This window comes from Canis lupus, chromosome 36 (genome assembly GCF_011100685.1).
Source record: "Canis lupus familiaris isolate Mischka breed German Shepherd chromosome 36, alternate assembly UU_Cfam_GSD_1.0, whole genome shotgun sequence".
Taxonomy (NCBI): Eukaryota; Metazoa; Chordata; class Mammalia; order Carnivora; family Canidae; genus Canis; species Canis lupus.
Genome location: NC_049257.1, coordinates 29,430,582 through 29,457,875, shown reverse-complemented (window position 1 = coordinate 29,457,875; position 27,294 = coordinate 29,430,582). Strand labels below are relative to the sequence as shown.

General features: G+C 40.4%; 1 long non-coding RNA gene across 1 annotated transcript; it reads right to left on the bottom strand.

The window, feature by feature from the left end:
- Positions 1 to 14,598: 14,598 nt before the first annotated feature.
- On the bottom strand, positions 14,599 to 20,881 carry LOC119867802. The gene is made up of 3 exons (XR_005384522.1): positions 20,841 to 20,881; positions 15,048 to 15,122; positions 14,599 to 14,690 (listed from the first exon to the last, which is right to left on the bottom strand). It is a non-coding gene; the product is annotated as an uncharacterized LOC119867802 (long non-coding RNA).
- Positions 20,882 to 27,294: the final 6,413 nt, after the last annotated feature.

Below are 27,294 nucleotides of genomic sequence, written 5' to 3'. Positions count from 1 at the left end.
AGAAAACGATGCCAGACTGAGCAAATGAAAGAAGGGAGGAAACAGTGTTTCAGAGGGAGCAGCACGGAAAAGCAGGCAAATATTTAAGATACGCAAACAACAGGACTTTGTGAGATGTTTGATAGGAGGCAAAGAGAAAGCTGGATGGAGGACAGACTGTGGAAGACTTTTAATTCAGGCATCGGGACATCCTCCAAAGGGCAACACTGATAAACCGAGGAGAGAGAGAATGTTCTATGCATTGAGACATAATCACTCTAAGCAACTGCTGGGAGAGAGGCCAGAGGGGAGGGAGACCCCGGTTCCAACAATCACGAGGAGTGAGTGGTTGCTTGACCCGAGGTCACAGCTGCAGCAATACGGAAAAGCAGACCAATTTGTAAAACATACAAAGTCACAGAATTTTTGATATATTGGATGTAAACAGGGAGGGGAAAAAAAAAAAAAAAAAGCCGAAGAGGGGATATTCCTGTTTCTGCCAATCGAATGAAAATACCGTCTGCGAGCTACAGAACCCTAAAGGAGGAGGTGCCCATGAAGGGAGAACGAGAACGTTTGATATTTCGGGACAAAGGAAGTTTGAATTCTTAAATTCTCAGATAATCCGTAGTTTGAGGAAAATGAAGCACAGCGTGAATAAGTATCGTAGAGGATGGGGACAGGGAATGAGGAGCAGAAGGAGGCAGGCTGGCCCGGGGCCCCCAGAACTCAGGTGCCGCTGACAGGAAGGCGGTGCTGGAACCATCTGGGCCGGGACGTGAGGCCGGTGGGTCCCTGGGGCAGGTGCAGGACCGAGGCCACCAAGGAATAAAACACAGCGAGGGCAGGGCAGGAAGGTGGCATATTGGTGTCACCTGGGAGGCTTTATGATCTACCGATTCTGGACTCACACACTGGTAGAGATTGCAGAAATTCTGATTTAAATCATCCAAGATGGGGCCTAGCCTGGGCTCTGGGAATTTTTTTTTTTTTTTTTTTTTTTTTTAATTTATGATAGTCACAGAGAGAGAGGGAGAGAGGCAGAGACACAGGCAGAGGGAGAAGCAGGCTCCATGCACCGGGAGCCCGACGTGGGATTCGATCCCGGGTCTCCAGGATCGTGCCCTGGGCCAAAGGCAGGCGCCAAACCGCTGCGCCACCCAGGGATCCCTGGGCTCCGGGATTTTAAAATTCTCTCCAGGTAGCGCTAATGTGCTGCGGGCATTAGAAGCTGAGAACCACTGAGCTTGAAGGATGTAAGACTGAGAACCGGTTTGTCTTGGTTTTTGTCTTTGTCTTATTTTAACCTGTGAACGGGGAAGAAGTAGTGAGTGATGAAAAGGTGGAGGATAGGGCCGGGGAATGGTGGCCTCACGTGCTGCGGGAGGACAGGTGCCTCCGGATGCGGGATCAGGGATGCGGGCAGGGAGCCGAGGGTCATCCACGTGGACACTGACAGCGCCCGGGCCGGCGGGACACCGGGAGCAGTGGCCACGGTGAGTCACAGGCTTCATTTAAATTATTTTTAGATTTTTCAAGACAAGTATAAACCAGGTGTGCATGATTCACATTATACATAATATAATGTAACTCCTGAAATGAACCTAAAATCATTTTCCATGTGTTTATAAGCCATTGATATAGTCTACATTTTTATGTATAAAATAACTTAATCCAGAACATTAAACGTGTGGTATTAATAAAATAAATTCAGATGACTCATTGACCTCTCCGGGAGGGGAAAGGATAACTGTATTTACATCACGTGTCAGTGACGGATGAAACATCATCTTCAGGAAAAAAGCAGCTTTCAGCAGAGGCCAATGTCCTTGTCTGAGTCTGAACGTTGACCCGGATGGGTGTGCCTGGGAGCGGGGCAGGTGATCCTGCTGTTCAAGGTCAGCAGCAGGAAGGCAGATGATCCTAACAATTTTACCTGGTTCCCACGAGTTGGCCCAAAGGAGAAAAAAATCGTATGTAACCCTAGATATGATCTGACAGGGTTAGGAAGGCGACTGGTCCTGGTTAGGTCAGAATGGACTGTAGGGCTTCACAGAACCACGGCGGCCAGCGGGAGGGGGGTCAGCGGGAGGGGGGTCAGCGGGAGGGGGGTCAGAGGGAGGAGGGTCAGTGGGACGAGGGTCAGAGGGAGGAGAGTCAGAGGGAGGAGGGTCAGAGGGAGGAGGGTCAGAGGGAGGAGAGTCAGGGAGGAGAGTCAGAGAGAGGGGGGTCAGCGGGAGGAGGGTCAGAGGGAGGAGGGTCAGTGGGACGAGGGTCAGAGGGAGGAGGGTCAGAGGGAGGAGGGTCAGTGGGACGAGGGTCAGAGGGAGGAGGGTCAGAGGGAGGAGGGTCAGAGGGAGGAGAGTCAGGGAGGAGAGTCAGAGAGAGGGGGGTCAGCGGGAGGAGGGTCATAGGGAGGAGGGTCAGTGGGAGGAGGGTCAGAGGGAGGAGAGTCAGAGGGAGGAGAGTCAGAGAGAGGGGGGTCAGCGGGAGGAGGGTCAGAGGGAGGAGGGTCAGTGGGACGAGGGTCAGAGGGAGGAGAGTCAGAGGGAGGAGGAGGGTCAGAGGGAGGAGAGTCAGAGGGAGGGGGTCAGCGGGAGGAGGGTCAGAGGGAGGAGGGTCAGCGGGAGGAGGGTCAGAGGGAGGAGGGTCAGTGGGACGAGGGTCAGAGGGAGGAGAGTCAGAGGGAGGAGGAGGGTCAGAGGGAGGAGAGTCAGAGGGAGGGGGTCAGCGGGAGGAGGGTCAGAGGGAGGAGGGTCAGCGGGAGGAGGGTCAGAGGGACGGTGATCCAGACGGGGGTGATCGGGCCGAGGGTGATGGGGAGGAGGGTGATGGGGCGGGGCGATGGGGCGGGGGTCGGCAGGACCTGGTCAGTGGGGGCACGTGGGCCCCGCCCGGCCTTCCCGTCCGCCTGTGACCACGTGGCTGAGTCTGGTACCAGGGAGTGGAGCAGCCCCCGTGCCCGTCCGCGTCCTCCCCATCCCCCCGTCCCCCATCCCCCCGCCCCCCATCCCCCCGTGCACCCCTTTGCCCGCATCCCCCCGTCCCCCCAGGCGGCCCGGGCTCCTGCTCCCCGCTCCGCAGCCTCCCCCGGGCCGATCCCCACAGGCCCAGGGCGGCCCCGGGAGCCCCGCGCAGGTGAGGCCGCAGGAGGGCGGCGCGGACCAAGGCCCCCCCCCCCGGCAGGGAGCCCGGGCCGGGGGGGCGTCCACGGGGTCGGGTGCCCGGTCGGCCCCCCTGGACCCTCCGCCCTCCGCCCGCCCGCCCTCGGCTCACGTCCAGAGCCACACCCCGAGGAAGGGGACAGGGTACTTCCCTGCGGAGATGCTTCCCCACCCTCAGGGCGAATCGGCCACTTACTCAAGCATATTCCCGGGGACTTCCTGGAAAACCACCTTCCCTGTGGGGCCCCGCCGAGCCGACTGTCGCGCTCCTCCTTGTGCAGGAACACGGGGCCCTCTGACCTAGGTCCTCAGTCTCTTGTGAGTTGAGCCGCTGTGAGTCCCCCAGCGCACCTGACGGCTGGTCGGGCCGGAGCCCTTGCGGGTGCTGAGCCGGGCCGCGGTGGAATCCCCAGTGTGCTCCCACCTTGTAGGACTTGGGGCCTCTTGCAGTTGGAGCAGCTGCCCTCCCCCCCCCCCCCCCCCCGGCCTGCACCTCTGCAAATCCCCGCCACGAGCTCCCGGTTGGTAGGAAGACAGCAGCCAGGACGCGCGAACAGGAAGGCATCCAGGTGTGTCGGTGTCAGCAGGTGCCACGAGGATGGCAGCTGACCCTAGCCACCGAGACCCTCCTGCCATGATTTGGGCCAGCGCTCCCTGGACAGTTTGCTGGTGTCATGACCCACGCAGGGACAGGTGCTTGCCACCCTGCAGAGCGCGCTCCCTGCAGGTGCAGGTGCAGGTGCAGGGATGGGGGATGCACATGGGGCCCGGGAAGCAGCAGCCCAGGCCCTACAGCCCGGGGCCCTGGAGCTCGGGAAGGAGCCCATGAGGTCACACGGACAGCCTCCCTGCCAACGAGACCCCAGCCTGCCTCCCTCTACCCCCCCACCCAGCCTGAAGAGAACCTGGGCCCTAACCTGGGCCCTAACCACTCTCCCCACGGCCAGAGGGATGAAGTGGAGATAAGGAAGTGGGGAATTTTCCCTGGATGCACTAACTGTATGATTTCATGGAGGAGAGAACAGTGTAGGCCCGTGTCCTTGAAGGTCCAAGGCCCATCCCCACACGACCATGGCCAACGGGTGAAGGGGAAGATGGGTGCCCTGGGCTGTGTGGTCAAGAGAGGATGTAGAGGCAGGGGTGACACAGAGAGTTCCCTGGGGTCTATGGCGGGAAGGGCAAAGCCACCCACATCGGAAGCAGATAAATCTGAGTTTAATTATCAGCTTGTCCCCAACTAGCTGCGTGGTTTCTGTGTCATCCCCATGTTCTAGCTTGTGAGACGTGGATAGAAATTTTTACCGGGGACATTGGGAAGCTTAAGTGACTAAAAGTAGTTAGGGCGCACAGTAGGCCCTCCATGAATGCGGGTTGTCATTATTAAATATTAGGGGAAACATGTGTAAACCATACACGCTTTGTTTAAAAGCGAGTTTATCTGAAAGATAGAGGCGGATCCCTGTCGTCTGTTACGCCGGGTAACCATTGATTTGCCATTTTCATCTCTACTGAAAAGAACTTGAAAATATTTCACTTAAGAATCATTTTATCAAAAAAAAAAAAAAAAAAGAATCATTTTATCTCCACGACTTGCCATCCAGATGACCCAGTAAGAACCTCATTTCTAGTCTTCTAAGAACCGAATTGTTCCCTCACATGCATCCATTTCCATCAAAAATAAGAGTTTCTAAGAACGTTTGTCTCACATCCACCTAGACACATACTAAATGCATGTTCGACGTGCATTTGTCTAGATAAATATTCTTGGTCCCTAGATCATTTATTTCCTTGTCAGGGAATTATGTATGTGGCCTTTTTTTTTTTCATTTTCTAAAAATTAATTTTATTCAACATCTTCATCCCCTGGGATTTAGAGTCATGCCAAAGGTTGCATCGCATCAGATTATTTCATCATGGAATTGTGAAATGAAAAATTGTTCTGCCAGAGGTTCTTGGTAGACAGTAAATGGTGAAATCCAAAACTCTCTTACCAGCTTATGTCCTTAGCAGCTTGTTTTCAACACGGCACCGCAGAAGGTTCCTGCATGATGACCCCGGAGTCAACAGTGATTCACATTAAATTTCACCTGACTTTCATTCTTCTTCTTCTTCTTTTTTTTTTTTTTTTTGATTCATTTTATTGCGACGTAATTGACAGATAGCATTGCAGCAGTTAAGGGTAGAGGCCCTATTACCGTGACACATTTCCGTACTGCAGTGTGATTATCGCCACAGCAGGGGCTAGAACCTCCATCACGGCCCGTGAGCCTCATGTCCTTCTTGTGGTGCGAATAGTTACGATCCAGGCTCGCAACAATTTTAAGTCTATAATGTACTATTGTTATCTGTAATCACCATATTTTTCATCAGATCTCTAGAACTTATCTACCGACTAGTTGAAAGTTTATACCCTTAAACCACATATTCCAATTTCCCCACTCCCGATCCCTGATAATCAACCTTCTCCTGTTTTTATGAGTTTGGCTTTTCAAAATTCCATGTTTAAGTAATATCATGGAGTATTTGTGCTTCTGTGTCTCTTAGCATAATGTCCTGAAGCTCCATCCATGTTTCACAAATCCTTCTTTCTTGTGGTTGGATAGTACTGCATGGGCTACACACCCCACATCTTTATCCATTCATCCATTGCCAGACACTTAAGTTGCTTCCATATTTTGACTTTTGTAAAAAAAAAAAAAAAAAAAAAAGAAAGAAAAAGAAAGAAAAAATGCTGCAATAAATGTGGAAGTATGCTTATCTCTCAAATATCCTATTTTTTTATTTCCTTTGGCTATATACCCAAAACTGGCATTCCTAGGCATATAGGGGTTTTATTTTTGATGTTTTGAGGAACCTCCATGCCGTTTTCCATAGCAGCCACACCAATTCACATTCACACCGGTGGTTTACAAGTGCCCTTTTTTCCATCTCCTCACCAGCACTTGTTCACTCTTGTCTTCTCCGTAGTAGCCCTTCCAAAGGGTGTGACGTAACAGCTCATTGCGATGTTGTTTTTCATTTTTCTAATGGCTGGAAGACTGAGCATCTTTTCATATACCTCTTGGCCATTTGGGTGACTTATATGTGTTCTTTATATATATTAGCTATTAACCCCTTCTCCAAGATATAGTTTACAAATATTTTCTCCCATTCCACAGGTTGTATTTTTATTTTGATGAATGAATCTTTTGCTGTGTTTTTTGTAGTTTGATGTAGTCTCTTTTGCTGTTTTTTGCTTCTGTTGCTTAGGCGTTTGGTGTCGTATTTATAAACTCATTGCCCAGACCGACATCAAGGAGCTTCTTCCATGTTTTCCTCTAAGAGTTATTATTAACATAGAGACTTTTTAGTCAGTGGTTCAAAACTGGATCAACTTCATTTTTCCGCATTGGTTGTCCAGTTTTCCCAACACAGTTTGTTGAAGAGACCATCCTTTCCCCCACTGAATTTTCTTGGCTCCCTTGTCAAAGGTTAGTGGTGGTTTATTTCTGTATTCTCTATTCTTTTCCAATGGTTTATGAGATATAAAAATATTTTTATGGGCAGCCCGGGTGGTTCAGTGGTTTAGCGCCACCCTCAGCCCAGGGCGTGATCCTGGAGACCCGGGATCGAGTCCCGCATCGGGCTCCCTGCATGGAGCCTGCTTCTCCCTCCTCCTGTGTCTCTGCGTCTTTCTCTCTCTGTGTGTCTCTATGAATGAATAAATAAAATGTTAAAAAAAATTTTCTTATGCCAGTAACTATACTGTTTTAGTTATTTTTGTTTGGTAGTGTCATTTGAAATCAAGAAGCGCGATGCTTCCAACTTTGTTATTCTTACTTACAATTTCCTTGGCTAATCAGGGCATTTGGGGATTATTTGCTCTATTTCTTTTTTTTTTTTTTTTTTTTTTTTTTTTTTTTTTTTTATGATAGTCACACAGAGAGAGAGGCAGAGACACAGGCAGAGGGAGAAGCAGGCTCCACGCACCAGGAGCCCGATGTGGGATTCGATCCTGGGTCTACCAGGATCGCGCCCTGGGCCAAAGGCAGGCGCTAAACCGCTGCGCCACCCAGGGATCCCTATTTGCTCTATTTCTATTAAAAAAAATGGCTTTGAGTATCATGAACCTGTTCACAATATTAATTCTTCCAGTACATATACATGAAATATCTTTCAATTTATTTGTATCTTCTTCAATTTCTTTCATCGAGATCTCACCGTTTTCATTGTACAGTTTTTTATTTCTTTGGTTATAAATATCCCTTATTATTTTTTTGCATGAGATATAATTGACAGATGAAATTGCATTATTTTAGATGTACAGCTTAATGATTCAATGTATGTATATATTGAAGAATGAGGACCCCATAACATCCATCACCACAGGTTACATATTTTTTCTTCTTGTGATGAGAACTTGAAGATTTACTTTGTTAGCGACTTTCAAATATACAATACAATATTGTTAACTATAGTCACTGTGCCATACCTTATGTCCCAGGACTTACTACTCGTATTATTGGCAGGTTGCAGCTTTTGGTCACCTTCACCCATACCGCCTATCCCCCATGCCCTGCTTTTCGCAACCACCAGTCTGTTCTCTGTATCTGTAACTCTATTTTTAATTTCTTTTCCTTTAAAAAAAATTTTAATTGAAATATAGGTGATCCAATTAGTTTGAAGTGAACAATATAGTACTTCAAGCAGTCTATATTTTATGCTACGATCATGGCCAAGTGCAGCTACTCTCTGTCACCGTACAAACTATTCCAACACCACTGACTATATTTCTCAACGCTGTTGCTTGTATCCTCATAATTTATTCATTCCATGCCTGGAAGCCTTTGTCTCCCACTCCCCCTCACCCATTTCCCTATCTCCCTCACCCCCTCCCTTTGGCAAGTCTCAGTTTGATCTCTGTATTTATGGGTCTGTTTCTGCTTTTTTGTTTGTTCATTTATTTCATTTTTTAAGATTCCATATATAATGGAAATCATATGTTTTTTTTTTCTTTCTCTGACATTTCACTTAGCATAATCCCCTCTAGGGTCACCCACGTTGTTGCAAATGGCAAGATCTCATTCTTTTTATAGCCGAGTAATATTCCATTTCATGTTATTTTTATCCATTCATCTTGCTTCCATATCTTGGCTCTTGTAAATTAGCTGCAGTGAACAAAGATAAATCTTTTCAAATTAGGGTTTTCATCCTCTTTGGGTGAATATCCAGAGGTGGAATTACTGGATCATATGGTATTCCTCTTTAAAATTTTTTTGAAAAAGATCTTGCATGGAAGATATTTTTCCACAATAGTTGCACCAAATTGGATTTGCACCAACAGTGTAGGAGGGTTCCTTTTGCTCCACGTCCTCACCAATACTTGTTATTTCTTGCCTTTGATTTTAGCCATTCTGACAAGTATAACATGATACCTCTTTGTGGTTTTGATTTGCATTTCTCTGATGATTAGTGATGTTAAGCACTTATTTTTTTAGTTTCAGGGATAGAATTAAGTGATCCATCAGTTAATTTATCAGTTGCATATAACACCCAGGGCTCATCACATCACATGCCCTCCTTAATGCCCATCACCCAGTTACACAAGTCCCCCATGTCTTTGGGAAAATGTTGCTTCAGATCCTCTACCCATTTTTTTAATTGGATTTTTTAGGGTTTTTTTGCTATTGCGTTATATAAAGACTTCATCTTTTTTAGGTATTAACTCCTTATCAGATTTGCAGATATTTTCTCCCATTCAGTAGGTTGCCTATTCCTTCTGTTGATGGTTTCCTTTGACGTACAGAAGCTTTTTAGTATGACATAATCCCACTTGTTGATTTTGCTTTTGTTGTTAAATCCAAAAAAATCATTGTTGAACTGTAAAGGAGTTCCCCTCTATTTTTAATTCTAGGAGTTTTATGGTTTCAGGTGTCTTGTATAAATCTTTAAATCTATCTGAGTTTATTTCTGTACACGGAAGAGAGTGGTCCAGTTTCATTAGTTTACATGCAGTAGGCTGGGTTTCCCAATATCGTTTATTAAAGAGACTGTCCTTTTCCCATTGTATATTCTTGGCTCTTTTGTCTATTGATTAACCATATATGTATGAGTTTATTTCTGGGCTTCCTATTCTAATAATCTGATAATTCAATAATCTAATACAATACTATTTTTAATACTGCAGCTTTGAAATATAGCATGAAATCAAGATGTGTGATACCCCCAGCTATTTTTTTTCCTGTCTAAAGATTGTTTTAGCTATTCAAGGTTTGTTGTTCCATACAAATTTCAGGATTTTTTTTCTATTTCTGTGAGAAATGCCATTGGAGTTTTGATAGGGATGGGATTGAATCTATAGATTGCTTTGGGTAGTATGGATATTTAATAATATTAACTCTTTCAATCCATGAGCACAGGATATCTTTCTATTTATTTGTGTCTTCACTTTTTTTCATCGATCTTTTATAGTTTTCAATGTACAAGTCTTTTACTTTCTTGGTTATATTTATTACTAAGTATTCTATTCTTTTTAATGTAAATAAGGTTGTTTTCTTAATTTATCTCTCTGATTAGTTCATTTTTGTGTATAAAAATGCAACAGATCTTTATGTATTTGATTTTGTATCCTGCAACTTCACTGAATTTGTTTATTCAAATTTTTTTTGTGGAAATGTTAGGATTTTCTATATGTAATACATCATTTGCAAAAGTGATAGTTTTATTTCTTCCAATTTGGATACTTTTTTTTTTTTTTTTGAAACCTAATTGCTATGGCTAAGAGTTCCAATACAACATTGGGGAAAGAGGGAGCATCCTTTCTTGTGTGTGATCTTAGGGGAAATGCTTTTAGCTTTTCACCACTTAGGATATATGATGTTAGCTGTGGACTTGTCACATGTGGCCTTTATCATGTTGAGGTATGTTCCTTCTGTTCCCACTTTGTTGAGAGTTTTATCGTAGTGGAGTTTGAGTTTTATCAAATGCTTTGTCTGCATCTAATGAGATGATTACATAATTTTTATCCTTCATTTTGTTAGTCTGGTATATTCACATCCTTGGAATATATCCTGGTTAATCAAGGTATATGATTCTATGATGAGAAAAGAGTCATTTTAAGTTACTGTGTAACTGGCATAGAGAACTGCCCTTCCTCCACCCCTTACTGCACCTCCCACACTTTCCTGTAATCTATCAGTAATAGTTTGTAACTTTTCTTCCTTTTCGTGAGTTTATTGAAACTGCGCCTTGAATCGACTCCCTGAAGTTTTCACTTCCCCACAGTGGGAGCTCACATGCTGAGAGAGCTACCTGCCTCTTCTGTTCGCCTTCATTCAGTAGGTCAGTGTCTGCATATTAACACACCAGCTATGGGGCCCCCAACACAGTTTCTTTTGATGTATTGTTAAATTCTGTTTGCTGATATTTTGTCCAGGATTTTTAAATCTATAATCATCAAGAATATTAGCCTATAATCTTCTTTTTTAGAGTCCTTGTCTGGTTTTGGTCTCAGAGTAATACTGACCCCCTAAAATGAGTTTGGACATGCTCCTTTCTCTTCTACTATTTGGAAGAGGTTGAGAAGGATTGATATTAATTCTTTTTTTTTTTAATTTTTATTTATTTATGATAGTCACAGAGAGAGAGAGGCAGAGACATAGGCAGAGGGAGAAGCAGGCTCCATGCACCGGGAGCCCGACGTGGGATTTGATCCCGGGTCTCCAGGATCGCACCCTGGGCCGAAGGCAGGTGCTAAACCACTGCGCCACCCAGGGATCCCAGGATTGATATTAATTGTTGATGTGTCTCATAGAATTCACCAGTAAATCCATCTTGTCCTGGACTTGTGTTTGTTGGAAGGTTTTTGATTACTGATTCAACCCACATACTAATAATTATCTGTTAAGATTCTCTGTTTCTTCATGGTTCAGTCTTGGTAGGTTGTGTGTGTCTAGGAATTTATGTATTTTCCTCTCTGTTGTCTAATTTGTTCATGTATAATTGTCCATAGTAATCTCATGGTGTTTTGTGTTTCTGTGATATTATTTGTTATTTTGTGGTTTGTGGTCTTTTTGTTATTGTTTGAGGGAAGAGAGAGAGAGAGAGTGGAGGGAGAGGGAAAATCCTCCAGCAGACCCCACACTCAGCATGGAGCCTGACCCAGGACTTGATCCCATGACCCTGAGATCATGACCTGAACTGAAATCAAGAGTCATATGCGTCACTGACTGAGCCATTGGGCGCCCTCTCTGTGGCATCATTTATAATGCCTCCTCTTTCACTTATGATTTCATTTAGTCCTCTTTCTCCTTTCCTTGATGAGTCTGGCTAAAGGTTTGTCTACTTTATCTTTTCAAAAGCTAACTCTTAGGTTCATTGATATTTTCTGTTACCTTTTAAATCTCTATTTCATTTATTTCTGCTCTGATCTTTGTTATTTCCTTCTCTGTATTACTGTTGGACTTTGTTTTCTTTCCCTAGTTCCTTGAGGTATAAAATTAGATTGCTCATTTTAAAAATTTGTCTCTTAAAGTAGGCATTTATCACTAGGAACTTCCTTCTTAAAACTACCTTTGCTGGGATCCCTGGATGGCGCAGCGGTTTAGCGCCTGCCTTTGGCCCGGGGCGTGATCCTGGAGACCCGGGATCGAATCCCACGTCGGGCTCCCGGTGCATGGAGCCTGCTTCTCCCTCTGTCTATGTCTCTGCTTCTCTATCTCTCTCTCTGTGTGACTATCATAAATAAATAAAAAATATTTTTAAAAAAAAAACTACCTTTGCTGTATTCCATAACTTTGGGCATATTATATTTCTATTTTCACTTATCCCAAGATGTTTTTTAACTTCTGTTTGATTTCTTCTTGGCCCATTGGTTGTTCAGTAACACGGGTTTAATCTACACATATTTGTGAATTTCGGTTTCTGGTTTATACCACAGTGGTCAGGAAAGATACTTAGAATAATTTCAATCCTCCTAAATTTATTAAGACTTCTTTTCAGGACTCACATATGATCCATCCTTGAAAAGGTTCCCTGTGTGTTTGAGAAGAAAATATGTTCTGCTGCTTTTGGACGGAATGTTCTATAAATGCCTAAGTCCATCTGATCTAACATGTCATTTAAGTCCAGTGTTTCCTTATTAATTTTCTGTCTGGATGATCTATTCATTGAAAAAAAGTGGGGTGTTAAAGTATTAACACCCGCTTCTCCCTTTTGTTTGTTTTATATATTTAGTTGTTCCTATGTTGGATGTATCAACATTTACAAATGTTATGTCCTCTTGTTGGATCAACTCATTATCATTATATAATGTCCTTTTATGTCTCTTATTCTATTTTTTGTCTTAAATTCTGTTTTGTATGATATAAATATAACTACTCCAGCTCTTTTTTGGGTTTCATTTGCATGGAAGATCTTTTTCCATCTCTTCGTTGTTGGTTTGTGTGGGTACTTACAGGTGAAGTGACTCTCTTGTAGGCAGCGTATAGTTGGATTTTGTTTTTATTCATTCAGCCACTCTCTACCTTTTCACTGATGAGTTCAATCTATTTTCATTTGGAGCTATTATTGGTATGTAGGAACTTACTCGTACCATCTTAATCGCTTTCTGATGGTTTTGTCTTACCATTGTTTCTTTTTCTGTCTGTTTCTGCCTGCCTTTCTAAATTGGTAATTTTCTAGCGGTATGCTCTGTTTGCTTTTTTTATCTTTTGTGAATCTACTCTGGGTCTTTGCTTTGTAGTTACCATAAAGTTTACATAAAATATTTCATAGATAAAACAGTCCATTTTAAACAGAGAGCTTAAACTTTAATTTCCTACAAAAGCGTCATACTTTTACTCCCCCATTATATATTTTTGATGTATTATTTACCTCTTTTTATATTATGCATTTAACAAATTATAGTAGCTCTAATTATTTTTAATACTCTTCCCCTAGTGACGACAAACTCTCTCAGCTTTCGTTTGTCTGGGAAAGTATTTATTTTCCTATTTGTATTCGAGGGATAACTTTGTTGGATAGAATGTTCTTACCTAGCATTTTTGTTTTCTTTCAATGTGCTGAACAGGTCATTCCACTCTCCTCCAGCGTGCAGGATTTCTACTGTGTAATCTGCAGGGAGCCTAATGGGGGATTCTAAGTTTCAATATTTCTTTCCTCCAGCTGCTATTAAGATATTCTCCTTAACTCTGATTTTTGACAGTTTCATTTTTTTGTGTCCTGGAGGTTTTTTGAATTGAGGTTAATAGGATGATCTGTTAACTTTGTGAACTTGGATGTCCAAGTCTCTTTTTCAGGTTTGGGACATTCTCAACTATTATTTCCTTAAATAAACTTTCTGACCCTTACTTCCTCACTTCCACTTCTGGAACCCTAATATTCTAATTTTTTAATAGAGTCCTATACAACCCATACACTTTCCTTGGTCTTTTTCATTATTTATTTTTCTTTGTTCTGCCCAACTTTTTTCAAATTTCCTATCCTCTAGCTTACTTATTCTGTCTTCCTTTTGTTCTATTCTGAATTATTTTTCATCCATTGAATTCTTCAGCTCCAAATATTTTTTCTTTATGATTTCTATCTCTTTGGTAAACATCTAATTTCATTCATATTTTTTTCTGATTTCATTGAATTGATCTTCTGAGTTTTTTTATAGCTCACTGAATTTCTTTAAAACAGCTATTTTGATTTCTTTATCAGTGAGTTCTCAAACTTCTGTGCCTTTGGGTTCAGTTATAGGAGAATTAGTGTTATCTTTTTGTAATAACAAAAGAATAACAAAGAATAATGTTTCTTTGATTTTTTGTGTGTTTCCTGTAGTTTTGTGTTATTGCTTTTGCATTGACAAACATCAGACACTTCCTCATATCTTTACTAATTGCCTTCAGATTAGATACACTATCAATTGGTGCTGTAATATTTGGGTGTTTCTCTGCATTTTGGTTTTTCCAAAAGGTTGTGCTATAGCTTATGTTTGTGGTTTCTCCATTACCCACAGATGTTGTTCTTTTTTTTTTTTTTTTCTAATTGCACTCCATTTACTGGACTTGGTTTTGCCATTACACTCAGGAGCACACACAGGAAGCCAGCCATAGAGCGGAGGAAGGTGTGAATTTAGCACCAGGGAGTTGGAGGTGCTTTGGACCTGGTGGAGAGATCCTCAGGTGAGGAACTCTCAAAGACTCATGTGGAAACTTGATGCAGTCAACAGGAACCATGACCCCTTCTTTTTGTTATTCCTATTTGCCTCTTTCCTGATCTCCTCCCTTGCCCCAGTCATGGAGGTCCCACCTAGTACTGAGTGATTCTGGAAGGATCTTTTTCAGGATCTTTTTCAGCCATATCCCACTTAATGAGGGTAACCAGCCCCTCACTTACCACTATCCTTTCTCCCCAAGGGAAAGGTCACCATTGGCTGGACACCTCAGCCCAAGGCAGAGTTGGCTTGGGGGTAGGGAGGGACAGTGCAGGAAAAATTCTCCTTACCATCTTCCCTTGGGGAGACTCTTGCAAATGCTATCTGGCCTGTGGATATCTGCCCCAGGTCAGAATCTCCAGGTTTGTTCCCTGGAATGAGAAAAGTTGAGGCAACTTCTCAGGCACTGCTGGTTCCATAGCCAACACTGAGGTCTGTCTGCCTATTACCAGATGCACATGTGGGCAACACTTAATCCAAATCCCCTGGCATATGATACTGGATCCCACAACTCCCAAGATACCTCTGTATGTGGACAGATCTTTTGTTTGTTGTTAAAAGGGGAAGACAAAAAGGAGGAACATCTTGCCACTATGATGCTAATATTACTCCCCTTCTATCCTTTATCATTTTCTGTTGCATTTGCATTTAATACAGAGAGATCCTAAAAGAAAAGTCTATGGGGGGGGAGGGTCACAAGATTTATAATAAGAATATGTGAGACTCACTCTCTGATTCCAACAAATTCCAATTTTGTGACTTTAGGCAAGTTCCTTAAATAATACTCAGCTTCGGTTTCTCATCTGTAAATGTAAATAATGTATACTTTTAAGAGCTGTGGGGAGAATTGAATAAAACATCTGTAAAGCACCTTGTCTATAATAGATACCCAACAAATGCTCGCATGTATTTTTCCTTCTTTCTTTCCTACTGTCTTTTCTCTCCTTTCAGTAAATATAATAACTTCTCACCTACTTTATAGCTACTTTTAGAATATGAACAACATGGTTAATTGACAGAAAACCTAAATTAAAAGCATTTTTGCTAATATCCAACAATTTTCATTCACTTATAACTCTAATATCAGTCTTGCTACAGAGAATATTTATATATCTCAAATGGTTGTGAGAATAAGGTGAGCACCTTCAAAATACTATTAGCTCTTTGAAGCATCCTGGTGTCTGGCATTAATTAGTAATCAATAAATATTTGTTTAAAAATGCTATTAAAGGCTTAATGAACAAATGAAAATAAATGTGTTTGGTAAATTTTATTTCCCAAATGCACACAAATGTTCATCAATTCTCTAAAAGTCAAAAAGTAAATCAATTTGGATGAGTCTTCCTATCTGTTCCCTTTTGGTTTGACTTGAATAAGTTTATGGAAAATGAAACGTTATCTTAAATTACACACACAGTTTCAAAGGAGAAGACCTATCACTAATAAAATAAATCTTTAAGCCCCATTCTGAGAACATAATTGTGTTTTTCCATTTATCAGTACAAGAATATTTAAACAGAATATGAATTGCTAGAAGACTACCTAATGCTTGGCTGTGAGTACAAAGCACCGGGACTCTCAACACAGGGCTGGCTTTACTCTGGGGCTGATCATCTCAGCCCTCCTGCCTCTCCCTCTAGGTGAGCACTGCTTGGCCACAGCTTCCAGATGTTTTCACAAGCCCTTCTGGTCAGATGGGGCCCCAGGAGCCACGGTGGGCAGGGCTGTGTCTCAGCTGCTTGCCTAGGTATCGGCAAATCAAGCTGTAGAGCCAGAAAAAATGCTCATTTAAGAATCCAATGAGGTCGATCTAAACTTCCTGATCAGCACCCCCAGCTTGGTTCTGCAGATGAGCAAAACCACAGGTTGGGATCAGTACTTGGGCCCTGCCTGGGCTTGGTCCTGCCAAGATCCATGTACTGGTCACAAGTACGCGTGTACTGGTCCCTCCCTCTTCTCCATCATAGTCAGGTTCTCACTGGTTGAGACCCATAGATTTCCCTGCAATCCCTCTGGTGTATCCGAGTAGGGACTCCCATAAAATGACTAAGGGATGCTGGTTGTCCCCACTGGGTTTTCTTTTCCACTGGAGGGATGGGGAGCAAGGGGAGAACTCTGAGTGGTGCTCTGCTGTCTGGAGAGGGCAATGTGGTCCATGCGCACTTCTCTCACCCTCTTAATGCAATCTGTCTTGGTGTCTGTGGTGCAGGGGACGCTTCTGCCTCTCCCCCATGTCCTGAGATCCTCCAATGGTGTCCTGTGCATGAATACTTATTAATTGTTCTTTTCGTGTCGGGGGTGGGCAGCAAAGTCAGGAATGACCTATAGCACCATCTTGGTGATGTCACTCTCCCAATGCTTGACTCATAGTTATAAAATCAGAATTCTATTAGATTAAATCATATCTACCACAATAGCTTCATAAATGTCATCGATGTTCCTGTTACGTTTTTGAGTATAAGAATACTCAAAAGAATACTTATAGCAATAAGAATTGCTATATTCTACTCTTCCTGGCAAAAAAAAAAAAAAAAAAAAAACCTTAGAAACCCAATAACATCATTGCATGTGAAAATTTTAATCTGATTGTCAAGTGTCTTCCTTTACTGGGAGGGGGAGGAAGAGGAGGAAGGGGAGGAGAAGAAGGCAGCTAGTAGACAGTGATAATAAAACATAATGTCTTTAGATCCAAGAGGGCACAGAATAATGTTCCTGGGGACAATGATAGCTACTCTCTTACAAATTGTTCTTTGAACTTGCAAGATTAACCTTGTCCTCAGAACCAGGTCCCTTAAGTACTGAAACAACTACTCCATGACTCAAAGAAAGTTAGTGGCAAGGATTATTAGGAGGGCTTCAAAGTATATTTTTTAAACAAGGAATAAGTGAGGGTTTTTTTTTTTACAAGTACAATAATCAGCAGTCTAATAGGTTATCTGTAAAACTAAATTTAAAAATTAATATTGCAGAAATGGAGACTTTTTTTGAACTGACAACTAAGTTGGAGGCTTGAAAGAAAACTATTGATACAACATTTGTCATTAGATTTTTTTTTTTTTGTCATTAGATTTCTAAAAACAAATGAAACCTTGGCAAACTGCCTGATAGCCACAAACTACACGTGTGTAAGACCAAGAAAAGGCTTTAACATTTAGGGTGAACAGATCAAGTTACCAACTACTAACCTCAAGGAATTATTTTTGAAGTTTCTCAGGACGGGGGCAGGGGAAGAAATAGTATACTATTGACTGTCACCATCAGACCTAGAGCTCTGAGTATAAGCACTCCACCCACACACAGCTGCATGGCCCAATTTAAGCATGTGATCTTCACAGGGAAAAGTTGGAAAAAAACAGAGTCAGAGATTGCACAAGTCAGGAGATTTTTGCCAAAGTGCTCCCTAGTTTCCCTGAGACACCCTGGACCTGGCTCTTAGACATGCTGAAAGGGCTTTCCTTGATCTCCACCAAGCCAGAAGCAGGGCCTCTCTAGCAGCCAATTGATTCTCCTGGGTCAGTTAAACCCAAGTTGAACAGCCTCGTAACATCTGGGCTGCAGCAGAGAAAGACTCTTCTTCTCTTTGTTGCTGTGTCCAGCATCAGCCCAGCACAAAATTAAACTAGCTAAATAATGCTGTCTATCTTTTGATATTTCCATGTGTAATTTTCCCAAATAAAAATAATTCAGAGTTTGGTTTTTGATCAAGCTGTGTTAGTAGGCTTCTTTATATTTATATATAATTAGATATTTTTATATATTTTATATATTATATATATATATATATATATATGGCAGTTTATCAAAAACAATACCTTGTGAAAAAAATGAAAGATACTCATCCAATGGTAAACTATGTGGAATCATGGCCATAAATAAGAAAAATGGAATTTTCCAATGGTAAAAACCTGACAAAGTCAACACAACATTAAAGATAAATATAATTATTAAAAAAGCATTATTACCTTCGTTATTCCATGAAGGTAAAAATAACCCTGTATTCCATGATATATCCTCTAAGGCAAAAAATAGTCAACTGCTTCAGTATATTTGATTTCTTAAAAATCTGGTCGTCAAGTCCATCCCCTTAAATAAAAAGAATGGCGAGGGGAGAACAAAAAGAAGCAAAATTTAGGGAAAAATAAAGTATGAAGCAATAATAAAATTTCCTTTAGTATCAGAGGCCCTATAGTAATGTTTCAGGGCATGATGGCAAGTACCTAAAGTGCAATGTGCTTTAGGACTTTGGTACTTGGTTCTTCACAAGCAATAGCCAGAGAAGACAATCAATGTATGACTATTGGTATTTTCCTGGGGTCTGAAAAGCAAAGTGCACAACCAGCATAGTTTTCCAACACAAATAGGTATATAGAGATCACATATGCCTTAGTGTGGCTTGTAAGACATCCAAACAAAAAACATACTTTAAGACACTTGGGGGGGATTATTTTTACTTATTAACCCCAATTTTGTCTCAAACATGAGTTTTCTCTGTCTGTACTTTGGCAGGGGACCAGCTTAAAGGATGATAGATATTTTAAGCCTCTTTAGCAGTCTACAACCTTTTTCTGCTTGAATCCAAAGTAGAAATGGCTCCTACATTTGTACGGAACCATGACCCTTCCTATGCAACACCCCTGGAGACAATTAACTTAATGTTTTAATATTTAACACTTTATTCTAAGGACATGTGCATTATAACTGGTCCATTAAACCCAACAGTTGATCCACATGATATGGGTCTTCCTGGTCATGTAGATAAGAAGATATAAGATATAGGGAGACACTGTCCCTAGAGCAACCAGAGATTTGAAAGAGTCCAACTAAGATATTTGTGTATCCCATGCAAATGTTCACTGAATAAATAAATTATGGCTTGTTTAATCATGAAACCTTATGCAGCCATTTAAACGGAAGATTATAAAGAATACAAAAAAATGTGAAAATGTATGATGTAATATTGATTTATAAGAAAAAGTCAAACAGAATTACAAATATGTAAATGCATTTGTATGTATGTATGTGTGTATACACATTTGACTGCAATCTTAAAAATGTACTGAAAAATATACATGGAGAGAAAATGAATCAAAACGCTGATAGAGGCTATGTCAAAGTTTAATACTATAGATTATTATTATTGTTTCATCTTCAAAAGTTTTTATAATTCACTTTGTGATCTTTTTTAAAAGAAGGGATTTGGAAATCATTTTGCAAAACTCTTCAGGTCATTTTCTTAATGAAGTTAATATGGTATTGGTAGGTATCACTCAAATACATCCACCATTAACAAATCCAATGTGATACACAAAACTACATTGGTAGATATGACTAGAATATGTCCACGACGACTCTTTAAAGCCAGATTCATCCCCCAATTAAAACTTACAACATAAAATCCATGAATGAAATGAGTTCTTTAGTTTCCAAAAGGCATGCATTCTTTATTTATGACAAAACTTTAGCCACAAAATGGAAATCCCCTTTCTTTTGATGTACGAGAATTAGAATTTTTATCATACAAAGCAGAGGGAAACAATTTTTAAGTTATTAAGAAATTGTCTAATTGTATGTTTTGAGAAATTGTGTCATTTCCTGACTTAACTATTTTTAATTTAACTGTCATTTTCCTATCAATAAAAAAATGGGTCATAATTCCAGAGTGAGGAAAGTAAAATGGCTACTCTCTAGTTTTAGAGGTTTAAGGATTTCTAAGTACTTTATAAGGCTGAAATCTAATAACACATCTCCAGTTCTGTCAGAAATATTATTAGCATAATATTCTCTTACCAGGGCCCTACCAGCTTTTAACCTGCTTGACACTTTTCCTGTATTTGTGCTCTGTTTAACACAAGCTAGCCCGCAGCTTCCTGTGTGATGGTGATAACATATGCCTGACTTTGTTGTTGGCTGCTGGAGTGAAAGGGAAGACAATGCCCTTTAACCTGTGAAGTAGAATAAAGCTTATCAGATCCTCCCCAGATATCATTAAAGGAAATGGGCTGAGAAGGCTGCCTCTGGTAGGAAACATATATTTTAGAAAACTGTCACTGCTAATCTTTTTTGTTATGGCACCAGAAAATCACTTCTATGAATTTCAGTCCTTCTAGACAATGAAACCCTACCCAGATAAACTGAAGAAAGTACCAAGAAAAGCATAACAGGCAATAAATTATCTTCTTGCAACCCCTATGGCAAATGCTCTTCACCAAAAGAATTAACTCACTATCATTGGAAATGGAGCCTGAAATCCATTAAGTGCTTAAAAGGTAAGAACTAATGCAAGATGGTATTAGACTTGTTCACAAAATACAAATATATAATATTACTTACATTTAAATTGCAACAGGTTTATTCCCAACTAAGTTTCTTCAGGCTCTCAGGAGGTTCAACCAGGTGGCATACTGACGGTCACACATTCACATCTTCTGGCCCCCTCCCCACCTCCACTTTCACATACACAAGAAAACTGTTAGACCCAATAAGCAAATGCAATAAAGCTGCAAGGTACAAAATCAACATACCAAAATTAGTTGTGTTTCTGCACCCTGACAATAAGCCGTCTGAAAGAAAATTAAGAAAACAATACTGTTCACAACAGTATGAAAAAAAATAAAATATTTAGGAATAAACTTACCAAGGAAGTGAAAGACTTGTATCCTGAAAACTACAAAGCATTGCTGAAAGAAGTCAAAGGAGACATAAGTAAATAGAGATCCCATGTTCATGGATTAGACGACATAACGATGTTAAAATGACTATATTACCCAAGGCAATCTATAGAAGCAGTGCAATCCCTTTCAAAACATCAATGGCATTTTTCCAGAAATAGAAAAAGTAATCCTAAAATCATATGGAACCACAAAAGACTCTAAAAAAACATAATCTTGAGAAAGAATAAAACTGGATGCCTCATACTTCATTATTTCAAAACCTACTATGGAGCTACAGTGATCAAACAGCCTAGTCCGGTATTTTTTTAAAGAAAGTAAAATAAATAAATAAATAAAATAAAATAAATAAGAAAGTATCATAGTAAGTTTTTAATAGTGATTATATGTTGAACTGAATATTCTAAGATACTGAGTTAAGGAAAATTTTTACTCATTTCATCCTTCTTCAGACGAGATCGGGTGCATTCAGGGTGGTATGGCCGTAGACTCATTTCATCCTTCTTCATTTTTTAAAACATTCTTTTAGAAAATTAAAATCACATCCATGGCTTATGTTATATTTCTATTGGATGGTACTGCTCTAAAGTAAAAGCTAGCAAATCATGCTTCGCAGGCCAAATCCTGCCTACTGCATCCTTTTGTATGGCCTGTGGACTAAGCAGAGTTTTTACATGTTTGAGTGGCTGACAATAAATCAAAAGAATAATGATTGGTGACACATGAAAATTGTATGAATTTGAATTTCAGTGTCCATAACAGCGTTTTATTGAAAAAGAGCCATAATCATTTGTTTCTAGATACCTATGGTGGTTTTTGCCCTCCCGCAACAGAGTTGAGACATTCCAACAGAGACAACCTGGCTCATGGAGGCAAATATATGACCAATGAAACAAAACATAAAAAAGAGCCTAGAAATAAATCCATACCTCAACTGATCTTCTGCATAAGTACCTAGAATACACAATGGGGAAAAGATAGAGTCTTCAACAAATGGTGTTGGGAAAACTGGATATCCACAGGCAAAAGAATGAAATTAGATTCTTATCTTACTACACAGAAATCAACTCCAAATGGTTTAAAGCCTTAAACATGAGACATGAAACTATAAAACCCAGAAAATAGAAAAAACACTTGTTGATAAAGATGTAGAGAGACTGAAACACTTGTGCAACCTTGGTGGGAATGAAAAATGGTGCAGCCACTACTCAGACAATATGGAAGTTCCTCAAAAAGTTAAAAATGGAATTACCGTATGATCCAGAAATCCTACTTCTCAGTATTTACCCAAAAGAATCGAAATCATGATCAGAAGGAAGCATCTGTACTTTCATGTTCATTACACCTTTGCTCACAAAAGCTAAGAGGTAGAAGCAACCTAAATGCTCATCAACAGATGAATAGGTAAATAAAATGTGGTTTATACATGATATGGAGTATTATGCACCCATAAAAAATTATGTCACATGCTACAAAATGGATTAACCTTAAGGACATTATGCCCAGTAAAATAAATCAGTCATAGTAGAACAAACACTACATCAGTTCACCTATATGACGTATCTAAAGCAGTCAAACTCATCAGAGCAGAAAGTAGAATGATGGTTGTCAGGAGCTGAGGGAAAGGAGAAATGTGGAGTTGACATTCGGTGCACCCGAAGTCACCATTACACAAGATAAAAGGATTCTAGAGATCTTCTGCACAAGGTCTTTGTGCTTATAGTTAGTAATACTGTCCTGAACACTTAAAATTTTTAAGGAGTAAAAAAAAAAAAAAAAAGTATTCTACTTGCATAGCACGCAAAGTCACTCTACTTGATAGGGTTGTAATCTAAGGATGTAATTCAAGGACTATTTGTGTCAACATGTCCATTTTTTCTTAAGAGTTACTCGGGTAAGTTGTGATTCTCTCTGTGTCATGTAATATCTACAACAAATTTTGATCATCTTAACAAATGTCAGATAATAGCACGGCCCTCTTTTTTTTTTTTTTTTTTTCAATTAAAAACCCCATACAGCTGACACAGCACTCCACTCCCCAGCTCTTTGATTCCAGAACAGTTTAAAATCCTGAGCCTGACTCCAGCACACATCCATTCTCAGAATTTCTAGGTTTTCAACATCAGGTGATTTCTCTTTGGGTCATTCTATCCATCTCCGCCTTGTTTCTGAAATCTGTATTTCTGACGTCCGGTAGAGGTGGCCGTGTTACTACCTCGTCTGCTGTTGTGCATGCTATGTCGTCAATAGCTCCGGGAGCCTGTTGGTAAACCTCTGTACAGTCCCTACCCTCAATTCCCAATTTCCCAACAACTAGGAAAAGCTTCTTTGTTGTTAAGGAGCAAATAGCTCACGTAAAAAGGTGGAGAAGGAGGTATACAAAGAATCTCACAGAATCACAAAGCATGAAGAAAACCAGATTCAGAAACCAGAAAATTATTAATACCAGGCTGCTCTCCATATTTCTGCTTCTGTCACTGCTTAGGAGTGTAGGCCCTGAGTCAGACTACCTAAGCCTAGAATCTTGTTCTGCCATTTGCTAGCTGTATTACTCCGAATAAACCACTTCCTATATTTAAGCCTTATCTTCCCCATCAAAAAAAAAGTAGGGGAGACAAAAAAATGCCTCTCTGGGGCACCCAGGTGGCTCAGCAGGTTAAGCGTCTGCCTTCTGCCCAGGTCACAGTCCCAGGGTGCTGGGCTCCCTGCTCCCTCTGTCACTCCCCCTGCTTGTGCTCATGCTCTCTCTCTCTGTCAAATAAATAAATATTTTTTTAAAAAAAATACCTTTCTGATAAGGATATGATGACATTAGAGATATAAAATTCTTAGGCTAATATTTGTAGTATGTAGTAAGTACTGCATCCGTGTAAGCTGTCAAATTATTATCTTTGCTTCTTTGTCTCCGCCAAGTCACTCAGGCTCATCGTGGCTGCAGCCCAGCCTCTATAAGCACCACCCCCTGGTCCTTCTCCCCAGGTGGTTCCTCATCTTATTTGAGAACGCAACACAAACAACAATATAGCTGATACTGGGTCGACTGCCCTCCGTGGTTTAAAGAACTGTTGCCCGTAGCCAGGATTTTGCGACTCGGAGGGTAGCACCGTCCAGAAGTTGTGAACACGCCAGCTTCACACAGAGGACCTGTCCTGGACCCCGTGGCCCCAACCTATAAATTACATACTCTCGGTAAGTTACTGTTCACAGGTACAGTCATTTGTCTGCTGCTGTTCCCAACACAGTGGTGGCACATACAGGCCTAGACCAAAGGGGACTGACTTCTACTTGAGGACTTTTTCTTGTATCTTATGTGTCAAAATAGCTGTTTTGTGCTAAGTAGTTTATTGTACCTCTCTGATCACTGGTTTTCTCAACTGTAGGATATCATCTACATAGAACAACGTTTCTCAGACTCTATCCCCATGCATCTGTGGCAGACAGCCGCTCACCCTTCTAGGGACTGTGCCATAAATTGGATGGACAATAGAGAATGAGGAAATCCTAGAACTCCTTCTGTTAGTTTACCCTTTTTGCTCCAACTCAAAAAACATATATATCAGTGAGTAAATCAGGACACTTGGAACAGCATAAACAGATGATCTCTAAAACCTCTTCAGTTCCAAAATTTACAACTCTAAGAAATCTCGAGACAATTCAAAGTAGATCCTTTAGATAATATAAAGTAATGTAAATTTGCTATATTTCTCCAGAATTCTGTAGACAAAGATTTGGGTAAGTATTCTCAAGAAAGAGTATTCCATATGCGTTGGGAAAAAAAGGAAAATGTTTATACCTGAGACTGGTTGAAGAGCTAATAAAGCCACAAAATCATTTCTTATCTACTAACTTTGCAGAATTATTTTATGAAATATTGATGAAGGCATATGGAGTTTATTATTCAGTTCCAAACATAGCCTACTTTCTTATTCTTAGCACTAATTCAATAAATAATTCAATGAAATATCTTATATAAAAAGAATAATTCATTTTAACATCTTTCGAGTGTATTGGGGGGGCATAGTTAAATATAGTACTTCTATCAGTCAGAAACTTTGGCCATCTTTGCTAAAGTGTTTGACATAAAATAGTCTTAAATCTAACATTATCTTCTAACCTTATTGGGACAAAAATAGTTTATTAACAAAAATATTTATGAGTTTTATATTATCTTATTCCAATATTTCGCAGGGCTGATTGCCCTCTGGGGCTATTCCCAGCGGGCACATCCCTTCATTAATGGCAGAGAGAACAATTCTTTCAGGACAGGATTTCCTGGTAAGTGACTGTAAAATTATAAAGATGTTAGTTTGGAATAACTTTGATCTAAATACTTAATAGTAAGTAATAATAGCATGTATTTGACAGACCCCAGATTAAAATGTGGGGCCTACCTACAGAAATAATTTTCATTTGTTTTCTATTTTGTTTTAAAGACATTAATTTGTGTTCCTTTAGTTCTTCAAAATAAATATGTTCTATTTTTTAAGATTAATGTAATATAATAAAGTGGACCAGTTGAGCAACCATTATGAGTCTACAGTAATGGATAGCATGGCCAATACATTCCTATCAAGGATCATTAGATTTTCTGGTTAATTCTCTCTTCTTTTCTAGAGATTGATCTGAACAAATCATGCTTAAATTTTACTCTAGGGATGCCTGGGTGGCTCAGTGGTTGAGCATCTGCCTTCAGCCCAGGTCGTGACCCCGGGGTCCTAGGATCGAGTCCCACATCGAGCTCCTTCACAGGGAGCCTGCTTCTCCCTCTGCTTGTGTCTCTGCCTCTCTGTGTCTCTCATGAAAAAAAAATTTACTCCAGAAAAAAATTGCAGTATCATAATCAGTGAACAATATAGTTTTCCCAGTTTTGCAACCAGTCCAGAAAATACTGGAGCAAGCCTACTAAGTGGATTCCAAGGCAAATCATAATGGTGTAGCATCATCATTGTTTAAGTGAACTGATGGGTTGGGGTTTTCCAGGAAAATGTTTAGGTGCCAACCCATTTGATGTACAACAGGGAATTACTATAGAAAGGAGTAGTGGAAATTTTTCTGACCATAATAATCAGAATCACAGAATTCTAAAACTGAGTTCCAATTCCAACCCAAACTGGTTTCTAGACTGGATGACACTTTCTTAACAGGGAATGTCATTGACTACAAATGACATGATAAAATGGTATAAATAACAAGCACATTCAGCCGTCATGCCGACTAAGAAATCTGAAGATGGGCAGTTTAAAGGTTTGTTGACAAGCTAAAAATGACAGGGTCCTGGAATCCTGTCTCTACAGGCCTTTCGGCCTTTCCTTCAGGCTTGCAATATGGGTTCTGTAGTTCCAGATATCATGGAATCTGGAAGGGGTAGGAAGCACACAGTGGAACCTAGAATATAATGAATTTGTGATCCTCCCTCTTTTTTGTTATCACAGTGTGGATTAAATCTTTCCTAAACGTTCTCCAACAGATTTCCCCTTTCTTCTCAATTGTCTACAGAGTGTCATCTTTTTTTTTTTTTTTTTTTTTACAGAGTGTCATCTGACCATCACTGGGCGTGCAGGGTTACGGGAAAGGTACCACTTGGCTAAGGAAAATGTGAATGCCAGACCACAAATGGTTGGTCCAGAGCACTTTGAGTCTGCACAAATTAGTGATCCCATTAGCATTAAAAGGAGGCTAATCTCAGAGGGAAAAAATAAAAAAAGGAATAAACTGATACATGCAATGACATGGATAGATCTTAAAAGCCTTATGCTAAGTGAAAGCATTATGCCAGATTCAAAAGACCACATACTATAGGCTTGATTTTATGACATCCCAAAAAAGACAAAACTATAGGGACAGAAATCAGATCAGTGGTCTCCAAAAGTGGGAAAAGGGATTGCCCACAAAGAAACATGAAAGAGATTTTTCAGATAATGGAAATCTTTTCTATCTTGATTGTGGTGTTAAACTACTATATAAATTTGTCAAAATTTATTGAACTGTACACATAAAAAAGTCACTTTTTATTAAGTATAAATCATATTTGAATAAGCAAAAAAAAAAAAAAAAGATTTTGCTTACAAAGGCCAAAGCCAGTATATATGACAACTCCACCACTATTTCTCCCTGAGACCTTGAGCATATTCTGAAACTCCTTATAAAGGTCTAGAATTACATCAATTCACTTTAAAATTGTACCCCAAAGTAGCCTAGACCTGGAAAGCCATTTCAGTAGAGACTAGTTAATTAAAAAAAAAAAAAAAAAAAAAAAAAAAAAAAAAAAAAACTCCAGGTGTGCCAGAAAGTTCCTGGAATAATCTTA